Source organism: Perna viridis, chromosome 9, assembly GCF_037379345.1.
Source record: "Perna viridis isolate PV_CMFRI_1.1 ecotype Kerala chromosome 9, ASM3737934v1, whole genome shotgun sequence".
NCBI lineage: Eukaryota > Metazoa > Mollusca > Bivalvia > Mytilida > Mytilidae > Perna > Perna viridis.
This window is the reverse complement of record NC_142453.1, coordinates 36,840,961-36,853,260: the sequence shown is the minus strand read 5'-3', so window position 1 is coordinate 36,853,260 and position 12,300 is coordinate 36,840,961. Positions and strand designations below refer to the sequence as shown.

General features: G+C 34.2%; 1 long non-coding RNA gene across 1 annotated transcript; it reads left to right on the top strand.

Moving 5' to 3' along the window:
• Nucleotides 1–8,742: 8,742 nt before the first annotated feature.
• On the top strand, nucleotides 8,743–10,685 carry LOC148608225 (uncharacterized). Its single transcript, XR_015915292.1, has 3 exons — nucleotides 8,743–9,016; nucleotides 9,632–9,766; nucleotides 10,128–10,685. It is a non-coding gene; the product is annotated as an uncharacterized LOC148608225 (long non-coding RNA).
• The last annotated feature ends 1,615 nt before the right edge of the window (nucleotides 10,686–12,300 follow it).

Below are 12,300 nucleotides of genomic sequence, written 5' to 3'. Positions count from 1 at the left end.
TTCATGTTTTCTGTTAGCCTGAAGCTATATTAACGGCAAATCGCAATTATGGAAGTGTAAAAACTAAGTCCACCGATCCAGGAACGTCTGGTGAAAGCAGAAAATGAATTGAAAGAAAAATATCTAAACGTCGTGTGTTCTCTCACCTTAACTGAACTAAAGAAATTTGATAAATTCAAATACAGAGACTTGATGGAAGTAGAAATCAACCAAGTCATAGAGTATACTGTATCATTAGACATACTCAAAGAACGTTGTCATTATGCTTTGAACGCTCTTAATAATGAATGTCAGGGTGAATTAGGTAGGCGAAGAAGAGCAGGCGTAACATCTCCGAGAAAAAACTAGGAAAACTGCGGAAAAGAACACCACAGAAACAAAGAAAACATCACCAACAAGTGGAAATCAAGTGGTTGATGAACGACCTCTTCATCACACAAAACAAACCTTTGTATGAAAGTAAACCATCACATAATTCCGATGTGTCCGAATCCGCTGATGACAGCATCACTACTAAGACGGTCGCCAACGAAACCGTTGAAGCGTCAGTAACAGGAAAATCAGCTGAAGATTCAGACAAATCAGAGACAAAATCAAGGCCTCGGAGAAGAAAGAAATCAATCACAAAACACTGATAAACCAGCCATCAGTAATCAGTGCCAGTGTATATGCAATGAAAATAAGTCAGACATCGATATGGTAAGAGGCAACTTTTTCCAAATTTGGTTCCATTCTGTCTGCGTTCTAGGCAAAAACGATACCGATGTAGGTTTATGGGTCTGTCTAGGCTGCAGACTCCTTCCATCAAGAGTTCAAAACATTGAATCAATATTAAAACGTTTTATTATTCGATGCAATGAGGTCGAAGTAAAACTTGAGAAGAAATCACAGGAATTAGAAACTCTTCAGCAGGAAAATATCCGCCTTCGAGACAGACTAGATAAAACTGAAACGCGAAAATCAAGCGAGAAAAAGACAGATGTAAATGTAAACAACGATGACGATAGCACAGCGAATCTTACTGTCGATCACACGAAACCTGATACATCTAAAGGTGAAACACTACTTGCCGGAAGTTCCATGATTCGTGATATAAAAAAGACTGCCTTTCAATTGGACGCGAACCACTTTGCGTTCGCGGAGGTATAGTGTCGGATATCACAGCAGAACTCCTTAGTAAACTAAATGATGAATAGCATGAGAACATCATATTACAGATTGGTAGCAACGATTGTACCAGTGCTGAGTTCGATGAGGAAATTTTCCCTGATGACTATCAAACTCTTGTTCAGACAACGCAGAATAAACGTTGTAATTGTATCTATCTTCCCCATGGATGACATTTGTGGCAACATTAGACGTGGTAATGTAATACTCAGTAAAATTGCATCAAATGAAAACAGCGTCCCCCTCCCCCCCCGCAGAATGATTTCCACAACGATGAGCAGGTGCACCCAGACTACAGACGTCAAAAGGTAAACAACAAAGGTGGCCGTCATAGTATGAGTAATGATGGGCGTCAAAATGTAAACAATGGTGGGCGTAGGTGTAAGTTATGTAATGAAGACAATCACATCTCTAACTGTATGTATGATGACTATATACAATGTAACACATGCTCTATATATGGTCATAAAGCAAAACACTGTAGTTATTAGGTTATTGGCCATGATATTAGTGCCGTACATGGCGACAGTTCAGATTACGTAGATCCTGTATCGACGAAAATACCTCCTGGTAAACGACGTCACCATAGAGGTCGGAAAAAATAAACGACAACCTACAAAATCGTCGGTTGATTTCCTAAACATAAGGGGCATCAGGAGTAAAATCCACGAGGTAAACAAGTATTTGAATGAGTATACCCCTGATGCCTTGTGTTTAGTGGAGACTTTCCTTTCGTAAAACTATAAACCCCGCGACTTGCACAATTAAATTTGGGTCGGTAAATGTCCAACTGATTCAAAAGAGAAGGGTGGTTTAGGCATTTGTGCTAGTTCTAAATTGAAAATTCTTGACGATAATCTCGTTGGCAGTAAGAATGATGATCTAGAACGGCTTTGGATTTTATGTCGCTTAAATAACGTTAAAACGGCTTTGGACGTTGTCTACTTCCCAAACGACGGAGTAGATAAGCCTACTACTGATAAATTGTTTTTCGAACTCCTCGATAATGGTTCTTTATTTAACAGTCTTGGATACGAAATTGGTTATTTCAATAGCAGGTGTGTCAGGAAATGCGAGTCTACTGGCAAAACGATAGCCAATGACGGAAAGCAAAGCTACAACGGAACTAGACTTAATCAGTTTAAAGAAGCTACTGGCTTAAAACTTATAAACCTTTTCGAATGTTGCGATGGTTTCTATACCAGAATATAAATTGACCAGAAATCGGCCATTGATTACGTTTTACTTTCGGACGGACTATGCGATGGCGTGAAATCTGTTTTCGTAGATGAGATAGGCTCTTTAAACCTCCAGTGATCATGTTATGTTGCGTGTCCAGCTTTGTGAAACATTTGATGGTGCCCCAAAGAAACAGAACCCAAAACGCTTCATGTGGAAAACTGAAGGTGTTGACTGGGAACTTTTCAAAAGGAACCTATGTCAGATTTTCAGTGAAAACTGGCACGAAACATCTAACGATGTAGATAAAATCTGGGATATTTGGAAGTCAAATGTAAATTCTGCCGCTGAAACAGTCATAAAAAGGGTTCCGGTGGTGAAAAACTATAGATCATTTTGGGACAAAGATCTCGATCGACTGCTTAAGGAGAGGCGTGTCGCGAATAGATTACAACGAATACATACTAAAACACGGCAGCATGATAGTCAGCTCGGCAGACACCTATCGGAGGTTTATAAAAAACGTAAGAACACGTTACACAAAGCGATTAAGCGGAAGTAGCTAAAAGCCTGTCCGTAAAGAATATTCGACAGAACACGAATACGAAGCAATTTTGGATATTGCTGAGAGGACCACGGGATGACACAAACCCGAGTCGAATAGTCGATCCTAATAACATGGAAGACTATATAGAGGATGAAGTTCAAATGAACTGTAAATTAACTGCCTCAGCTCGCACTTTGGTAAAATAGGTAAAGACACAAATGTCAATCCCGTTTTCAGATCACAAGTTACTGATCAGTTATCTAAAATTGTGAAAAACCGCGGTCGGGACGAGAATATTTTAACCGTTACTTTTTCACGCAAATCAATAGAAAGTGCTCTACGTTAGCTAAAAAGGAAAGGCACCCGGTTTTGATGAAATTCCTAACGAGTTGTTGAGATATGGCGGAGATATAATGATAACTTAGATAATTATCGAGGCGTGACTATTTCGTCCGATGTTTATAAATTGTTTTCCGAAACGTTGGAATCGGTTATTGTTGACTATCTCGAGAAAAAATAACGTTCTTGGCGAGAGTCAAGGTGCTTTCCGAGCAGACAGACGAATAGAAGACCAAAGTTTGCTCTGCAGGGCATGTGTGCCGTGTCACGTTCCGCTAAATAGCCCTTATATTTAGCTTTTCTAGACCTATCGAATGCATTCTATAAATTGTGGCGAGACGGTCTATTTGTCAAATTATGGCAAAGCGGTATACAAGGTAAAGTCTGGCGTCTAGTGAAAACATTTATAGTTTTGTTATGTTTGCAGACGACGTTTTCCTCATTACTAAATCACCACAGGAACTTCAAACGTTACTTCGTATATCTTACGATTTTGCAACGCAATTCAGCCATAAGAAATCCCAAGTTCTGGTTTTCGGTAAGCGAATAAATCCCGATTGTAACTGGATCCTTGGGTTGGCAAAATCAATGAGGTAAATGAATACAAGTACTGGGGCTTTTACATGAGTAGAAGTCGAATTTCCGCGTAAATAATTTCCTGAAAGATAAAATGGATTACATGCGGAATTACCTTGTATGTTTACTCGGAGAGCATGGAGATTTTAACCGAGTAAGCTTCGGAAACGTTTTGTGGAATTCGGTTGTACGGCCATCTCTAGCACATGCATGCTCCGTTTGGATGCCACTGTCAGCCACAAATGAAGACCTATTAGACAGTTGTCAGTTCCACGTCGACAAGATAGTCATGAATACATGATCATCCCAGGGAATGCTCTTTTTCTCGAACTAGGATGGGAGCCAGTCAGCGCTTCCGTAAAACGCCAAAAAAGTTGCATACTTTAAACGTCTTGTTGACCTACCGAATGACAGACTGTGCAAGCGGGTATTAAACAAAACGATTCGTCGGAACGAAATTTTTTTAACTATTTTGATGAGATTAACACGATAATGGGTGAAACCTGTCTGGAAAATTTCAGTCGGCTGTATGGCAGTGTCACAAGACAGAGACTATTTCTTGATATTGCATCGAAGAGTTGTCTTGGATTCTACCAGCACTGCAATATCAAAACTGAAATGCAGATGTACCTAAATGACACTATCGACTTTAGATCATCACGGCTAAAACTGCTTGCCAGAACGAACTGCTTAAGTCTAAATAAGAATCTCATTAGAATGCATATATTTGAAAATGATCGGTGTCCGCTATGCGATTCGGATAGCGCTGAGGATTTAGAACATTTTTACTTATGTGGCCAGCACTCGATCATATACGGTCAAAATATAATAAGTTTTCAACGCGGTTGTGAATACTGGCTTGAATTTCAGTGAACTGTCTCCAAGTGCCAAATTTTATTTCTTCTTGGTGATATAGGTTATGCTTTTAGCGATGATGTTGGTTTGTCATATGATGTCTATTGTAGAATGTATCTTGTAGATTTTTTTAACTTTCGTCACAGTATTCTTAATTAGTACTTTTTACTGAAAATGATAGTATTTGTTTTTTATGTCATATTTTACTCTGGAACTAGATTTATTACGACTCATTCACGGAGATTGATTTCTTACGCACAATGATGTTAATGAAAATTGTTGATATTTTTATTCACAGAAATAAAATTTTATATACTTTGAAAACCATGTGTTTCCCAGAGGAATTTTATATTGATGAACGATGATATATATATATATACGTCTTGCTCAATGTAATTTTACATTCTTTAAATATTTTTTCTCGTATAATGATCGAAATCATTACAGAAAAAAAAAGCGTATTTATCGATAGCCATTCGCTCGTGCATTCAAAATGGAATAGATTAATTCCTTCATTCCTTCATTTCCTCCGTACAGAGATTTTGATCTGAATTTGTACACAAAAAAAAATATTGAAAAGAAAATAAGACTTACAAAGACTTATAAACGTAGATATTGAAACCTCAAAAAGGGAACGCAATTAGGGATATTATTAATGAACGACTTGTTTATTCGGGTAAATGCACAACAATGAACAGGTGCTGATAAGAGGTTAACTATTCTTTAATACAAACCAAATCAATCAGCATATTTAGATCACAGTAAAAATTGTTTACTGGGTTTGTCTGTTGGCATAAATAATATAGAATTAAATTTGATATATCAGAAATATCTATAAAATGGACTTAACAATCTGCATTTGAGCCTTAATGGTGTATGCCGATGGGACTATTTTCCTTCCGTAGTGTAAGACAATTGCAAATGCTAATAGGCTTTATAAATCTAAAAGCTCTAGCGACTGCTATATCTATTCTGATCTTCGATCTAAATTGATAAAAACATATTTCTAGAATATTTAAATTGTGTCACAAAAATAAAAACTGTTCACTGGAGAGATTATATCACAATCATTACGAAATAAACTGCATTAACTTAATTGTCGCTACTATAATAAATAAAATCGGCATTGATTAATAATGGAATAAGAATAATTACAGTCTACAGTCACAATCCACCTTAATGGAATTAAACATATGAAACTTATCCATACATTTCTCCTTATAAAACAAAACCTCAATTATAGTTCAGTGTACACATTCATAAACAATCAGCACCTAGATAGTCCATCAACATTAGCGTTTTGAAATCCTATTCTATAGAATGTCGAATTCATACGGTTGGAGAGCCATAGCCCAACGCAATAGTGTTTGATTCTTATCTTTCAGTCGATATAACCATACCAGCAGATTATGGTCAGTTTCTACGACAAACTTCGCACCTTAAAGACAATATTTCAAAGCTTCAACAACCCAAATGATTGCTTTTTCAACTACACTATAGTTCTGTTCTCTAAGTACAGTAGCAATTTCCGGCTTTAATATGCAATTTGATGTTCATCACCATTGTCGGTAAGTTGAACAAGAACAGAACGGATTGCATTGTCACTAACGTCTTTATGTAATATGAATTATTTGTTCAAGTCTTGATTTGCCAAAACGGATACGGAAGTTTATTAAATGAGTTGACGGCTTCGTCATTCCAATTAACGGAGGGCTGTTAACGGTGCTGATATTTTTGCAAAGTCTTTAATGAACTTCCTGTAATATCCAGTCATTCATAAGAAAGATCGGATATCCTTCTTAGTCATCGGCAGCGGAAAACCAAACATAGCCTTTATCTTAGCATTGTCAGTTTTCAATTGACCTTTTCCAATTATATGTCCCGGAATACGAACTTACTACCGCCGAGTTTACACTTTGATGGTCTTGCAGTAACTACTAAGGGGGGTTTTCTTGACTCCTATGACGTCACAAAGTACAGTACGTCACAAAATGATGACGTCACAAAATGATGACGCCATTTCATACATTGCGTCATAAATATATGACGTCATTTATTAGTCACAAAATACGAATGATAACGTCACGGTATGCATTACGTCATTATCATATCACGTCAATTCGTAATTGTGAATGTCCTGCCATTTTAATATTTACAAAACAACAATATTGAATAGGATTAAAATCATATTTTTCAGCTGTTGCATTTCCCTCGAAGCATGAACAAAATGATAAAAAATGCTGAAATCGCAAAATTTTAAGTTAACACCCATTTTGACGCTATTTTATATCGCCAGTAGCTGTTTGTCGATATCAAGGTCTAAATATTGAAATAGTCAATTCACTAAAAATGGAAAATAGGGCCAAATGAAAAGAAATGTGAACATTTTGCATTTATTATTATTATTTGTTTTAGTTTTTGGCTAAATCGTCCAGTCTTTTCTTCTAATGTGTCAACAAAGTCTCTTTCTTCTTCGCCTTATTTGATTCCTCTATTTCTGAATCTAGCCTTTCAATTCTTCTCTTTGCCAGCGTAATTATTACTCTTGTACAATCCAATTCTCTGAAAAAAAAAAGGTAATTATTTATGGAAGGACAAAGAAAACAACATTTTTTTCAATTAATGCCGAGTATCAAAAATTATATTTTGTATACATATAGTATTATAAGTAGAACATTTGGTATAAATTCTCATAAAATCTTTGAAAAATGTCGATCATGCAGCACTGACCAAGATCCACCCTCCCTAACTGATAGACAGTTATACACCATGTAAACCCGCTTCAATAAAAAAAACAAAAACAAAAATGAAAAAAGTGATATTTTCCAGCGGCTTATCCCTATCATGAAGCATATGGGAAGTGACCTTCCCCCTTTAGAAAAGAACATATGAAAAAACTTACTGAATTACATTCCTATCCGTTCTATTCTCATGGTCATCTTCAAGTTCACTTTTTAAGATAACTTTCCTCTCATGGTTGCTATAAAAGATAAATCACTAAAAATTCCCAATTCTTAGAAATAATTTGGTTTAGGTGCACTTCTTTTTAAGTAATTAGGCGTATGTGCACAGGCTCTGTATCCGCCCTGCAACCTCTTCATATAATTTAGAAAAAAAAATAACACAATTTCATTTGTCACAATATTAACAACTGACGGTGTATAATATATTGGGAAAAAAACGTATCATAGGTACATACGTCAAGTTCATAAGTATTTTTTCAACGATATTATTTATATAGGTCTATTAAATCAAGTCTTTTTTTTCCTCAATTAGAAAAATGATAGCCCTTCAAATTTGTTTTTAAAATTTTACTTACAGTCGTGACATCTTAAAATCGGTAAACAGAAAAAATTACACTGAAAAATAAAAAAGATATAAGATTACATACTTTTTCCTATCATACCTCTGGTTCAATCAGGGACAGTATAATATGGTCCCTGGGTAAAATATATAATTAGTGAAACAGTTGGACTATAATATGGATACCAAATTTTTGTAATTTAAAAAAATCGAAAATACATGTGACATGATGCTCATAAATGATATATGGCTAAATCTTTATGAGTATTGAGATCAAATAAAAATTCTAAATTATTAAACGAAAATATACGCGAGGCATGTAACTTTGACATGAAATTGCCGGGGGAAATAGCATCATAAAAACAAATCAGCATATAGTTCAAGGTTTTAAAATGACAGTTAGGGCAATGCCAATTTATTTGAAAATAGTTTATTGTTTTATTGTTCTTCTTATTAAATTATGCTTTTATGAATTTCCATGAATTTATATATAGATTTAAGGTCCTTTACTTTACACCTCACCCCTCTTTTTCGTATGAATCTTCTTGAGAAAGCCGTATGGTATTCGGAATCCATTAATACCATATATGCATTTTTTTCTATTTCAATAAATTGCGTTTTTCTATCATTAGTAAATGCGAATTTGTGATGTGATTTTTTTAGCGATCTCCCCCTTCCAAATGTATAATAATTAAAATCACTAATATATTTTGTGTGTTTTGATGGAATTGAATATATCCGTACGGTTCTTTGTCATTAAAAAAAGCCGGGAAAAATCACATGTTGGTTGACAGGTGTTTGAAGATTATTACTTGTTATTTCATGTTTGTAAAAGAGAGAATACATGCATGTACATATCAGCAAACAATAGCCGAATGTATTTGCGAATTTGCAACTCTAATAACCTTGATAAGACCAGTAATCGCCGTAAAAATTAATGGAGAATGTGACTGCCAAATCAATCTCGCTACGGTCGTACGGAACAGAACCCGGTTATTGTTACTTTAGATGACGATTCGTGGCAGTGGATGTGTAGAAATATTATGTGTGGTAAGTTTGAACTAAAGAATTAACAGCTTTCGGTAATGTTTCATCTATAATAGGCGTTAGTTTTAATGGTAAAAAACTAATTACAGGGGAGATAATTTCGTTGCTCAAAACTTTTTTGCGGGAAAATATGTCATTTGTTTTCCCTTTTCATATATCGTCTTTTTCTTACATGTGAATTATTTACTATTCGGGGACCCTAGTACAACTACTCTCAGATATATTAAGGTTTGGAAAATGCCTAATCGGGATATATAATTGTCTTTTTTCACAATTTGATTTTGTATATTTGCATGGTGCATCAAAGCAAGACATGATTTTTTTCTTCTAACGCTATATACTATTTAAATTCTCCATTATCTGCCATTATAACATGTAACTTTTACAGTTAAGAACTAAAAAAAAAACTCATATTTTTCTGAATTTTCATGAAATTTGTGTTTTTTCAATATTTAATATCTTAATAAAAGTAGTACATAGACCTATACTTTTCTTTGCATATTTTGAGAGAACAATAATAAAACTACCACTATGGAAAATTAGTAAGAAAAATCAGTTGTACATCCTTACTGTATTGTACTCCCTTGAGTTTTGATATGATTTTCTTCATCTTTTCAGTACCAGTGGACCAACCCACAACTACAACCACCACTACAGCAGCAGCTCAGACAACCGCCACAACAAGGACAACGGCTACAACAGCTACCACAACAGACGCGGCTTTGACAACAGCAGAACCAGCTTAAGAATCAGGTAGTTATATTTTTCTCACAATGTGCAGGAGCACATAAATTCTGTTTGCCTATTTACTTTTGGTTTTGTTTACAATTGTAAAGGTTTTTGAATTAGAATTATTAATTCAGACAGATTAAACTGTTTATGTACACATAGTGCATGATTTGTACCTGTATACATTGTATATTATAGACTTAAAAATATTAGTTTTGAAAAAAAAAAATAATATAATATATATTTTATTTAATATTAATATATATGTACAAATACATGTATTTTATTAGTGTGGCCGAAAGCTCCAAGCAGTTTTGTGTTTTTACTTCATAAAAATTGAAAGTGATTTTATTTATATTAATATATACATGTATATATATTTCAGGTCTTCTTGTCGGGGCTATTGTGGTCACCAGTATATTAGCAATCATTGCTGTTCCTGTGTGTATAATGTGCTACTGTAAAAAAAGGAGACAATATGAGCAGATAGCAGGAAGAAACTCAAGTGTAGCACTATCAGAAGTTGACTTGTACACGTTAACGCCATCACCACCAGCAAGTCATGAATATCGGGGTCATACTCCCCCTGCAACACCTGAATCTCTTGATCATACTCCACCAATGGCAACAGTCCCTGAACCGGTGACACCCAGTGTATCTCCACCAGTTGCTAGCAGGACAAGATCCAAAAGGAAATTGAACTTTGAGGAAGACGTTTGATTTGTATTTTTTTTTTCATCTATGGCAACCTAGTCAAATATGTATTAATACATGTAGCCCATAGTTGTGTTTTTTTTTGTTTGTTTTGGGTCAATTTCCTATGGACTCATTAACATCTCCATCAGTATTCAACTTCGAGTAAATACACCTTTTTTGTGTATTCCATTCATGTATGTATTTTTTCCATGTGTATGTTAACTGATCATAGAAAGTAATATTCATATTAATCTTCATTTTTTTAAGCCAAAGGTCCTTAAACTTTAGATATGATTAGTGCTATTACATGAAGATGGATATATTATTCAAAGTGGTGACATTTTCAGTCAGTAGAAGATATTAGTTTGTAGTTCATATAATTTTTTCATAGTTACAAGTATAGTGTATCTTAGAATCTGATTATATGTTACACTTAGGGTTGAAAGGTGGTTTTTTTACAAGTTGTTATGTACATTATTCCAAGTTATATTTCAGATACATTTATATACTCATTTTATAAGTTGGTCATAAAACATTTTTGATTAGAAATGCATATAATACTTGTAAAATCCCAGAATTTTTAAATTTATATTCAGATTTTTAATTACATAGGAATTTTTTTGGTGAAATTCATAAACAAGATGTTTTTCAATTGCTAGTCAGACAATTTTGTTGGGTTTTTTAACAGCTTATTTAACTCCTAGGGGTACTGTTATTATATGCTCTCTTTGGATTTATGAACATTTTCATCTGTATTCAATTTTACTATGAATAAATACACCTTTTTTGTGTATTGATTCATTACAGCAATACATGTTGTTTTTTCCTTGTTTAACTGATCAAAAGTCAGATCTCAAGTATTTTTTAGAAATCATTTCAATCTGCTATATATTTTAAAGGTCCTTAAATCTTTAAATCTGATTTTGCTTTTACATAATTGATAAGTTATTTGAAATTGTGACATTTTTGGTCAGTATTTCTCATTAGTTTTTTTTTTATACAAGGTTACAAGATTTTCAAGATTTTATTTAGAAAAGCTCAGGCACAGTGTGCAACATGAGCAAACAAACGTTACAACATACAACATATCAAACATACAAAGACAAAGTGACATGTATATATGGAAGAAAAGAAACGTAGCGGACAGGAGTAAATCACTTCTAGGCAAAAAGTTTTCCGAGTCCTTTCAAAAATAAAGATACATTTTTCAAAAGATTAGTGTGACACAAAGAGAACATACCCGCCATTTTGACAATACTACAGTTTTGCACATAATAATTTGGGATATATCTATTTCGTAATGTTATTATTTCTTGGTTGTTACAAACAAAAAGGTAGTGGTATTCGTCACCAACAACATCTAACGTACATTTTCTATTTTCTCTATCTATGTGATACCAACGTCCAGTTTCAACAGGTATACGAAAATTACTAAGTCGAAACTTCGTAATGTTTTTGTTCAAGTCTTAGTAAGTATGGTTCTATGCAAAATTCTTGTTTAAATAAAGAGTAAAAATATCCTCTTGATGATACACTTATCTGTGAACGCCAATGTTGTACAAATTGATCTATCAAAATCTGTTTTATATGAAATTTGATCATTTTAACCTCAACTTGCATCTGGTATCCAAATATAAAGCTTAGTCCTGCATTGTCGAAAATAGATTCAATATTCTTAACAAACATAATCTGACTTTGACCTCTAATATACAAGTTATATAATAATCTATAAATCTTGGATGACAACTTTTCTTTGGACATCAATCTGCTCCAAAAACATAATGCTCTACATTTTATATTGATGTCCATGGGGTATCTACCCGTCTCTCCGTAAACCAAAAAATTTGGAGTAGATATTCTCA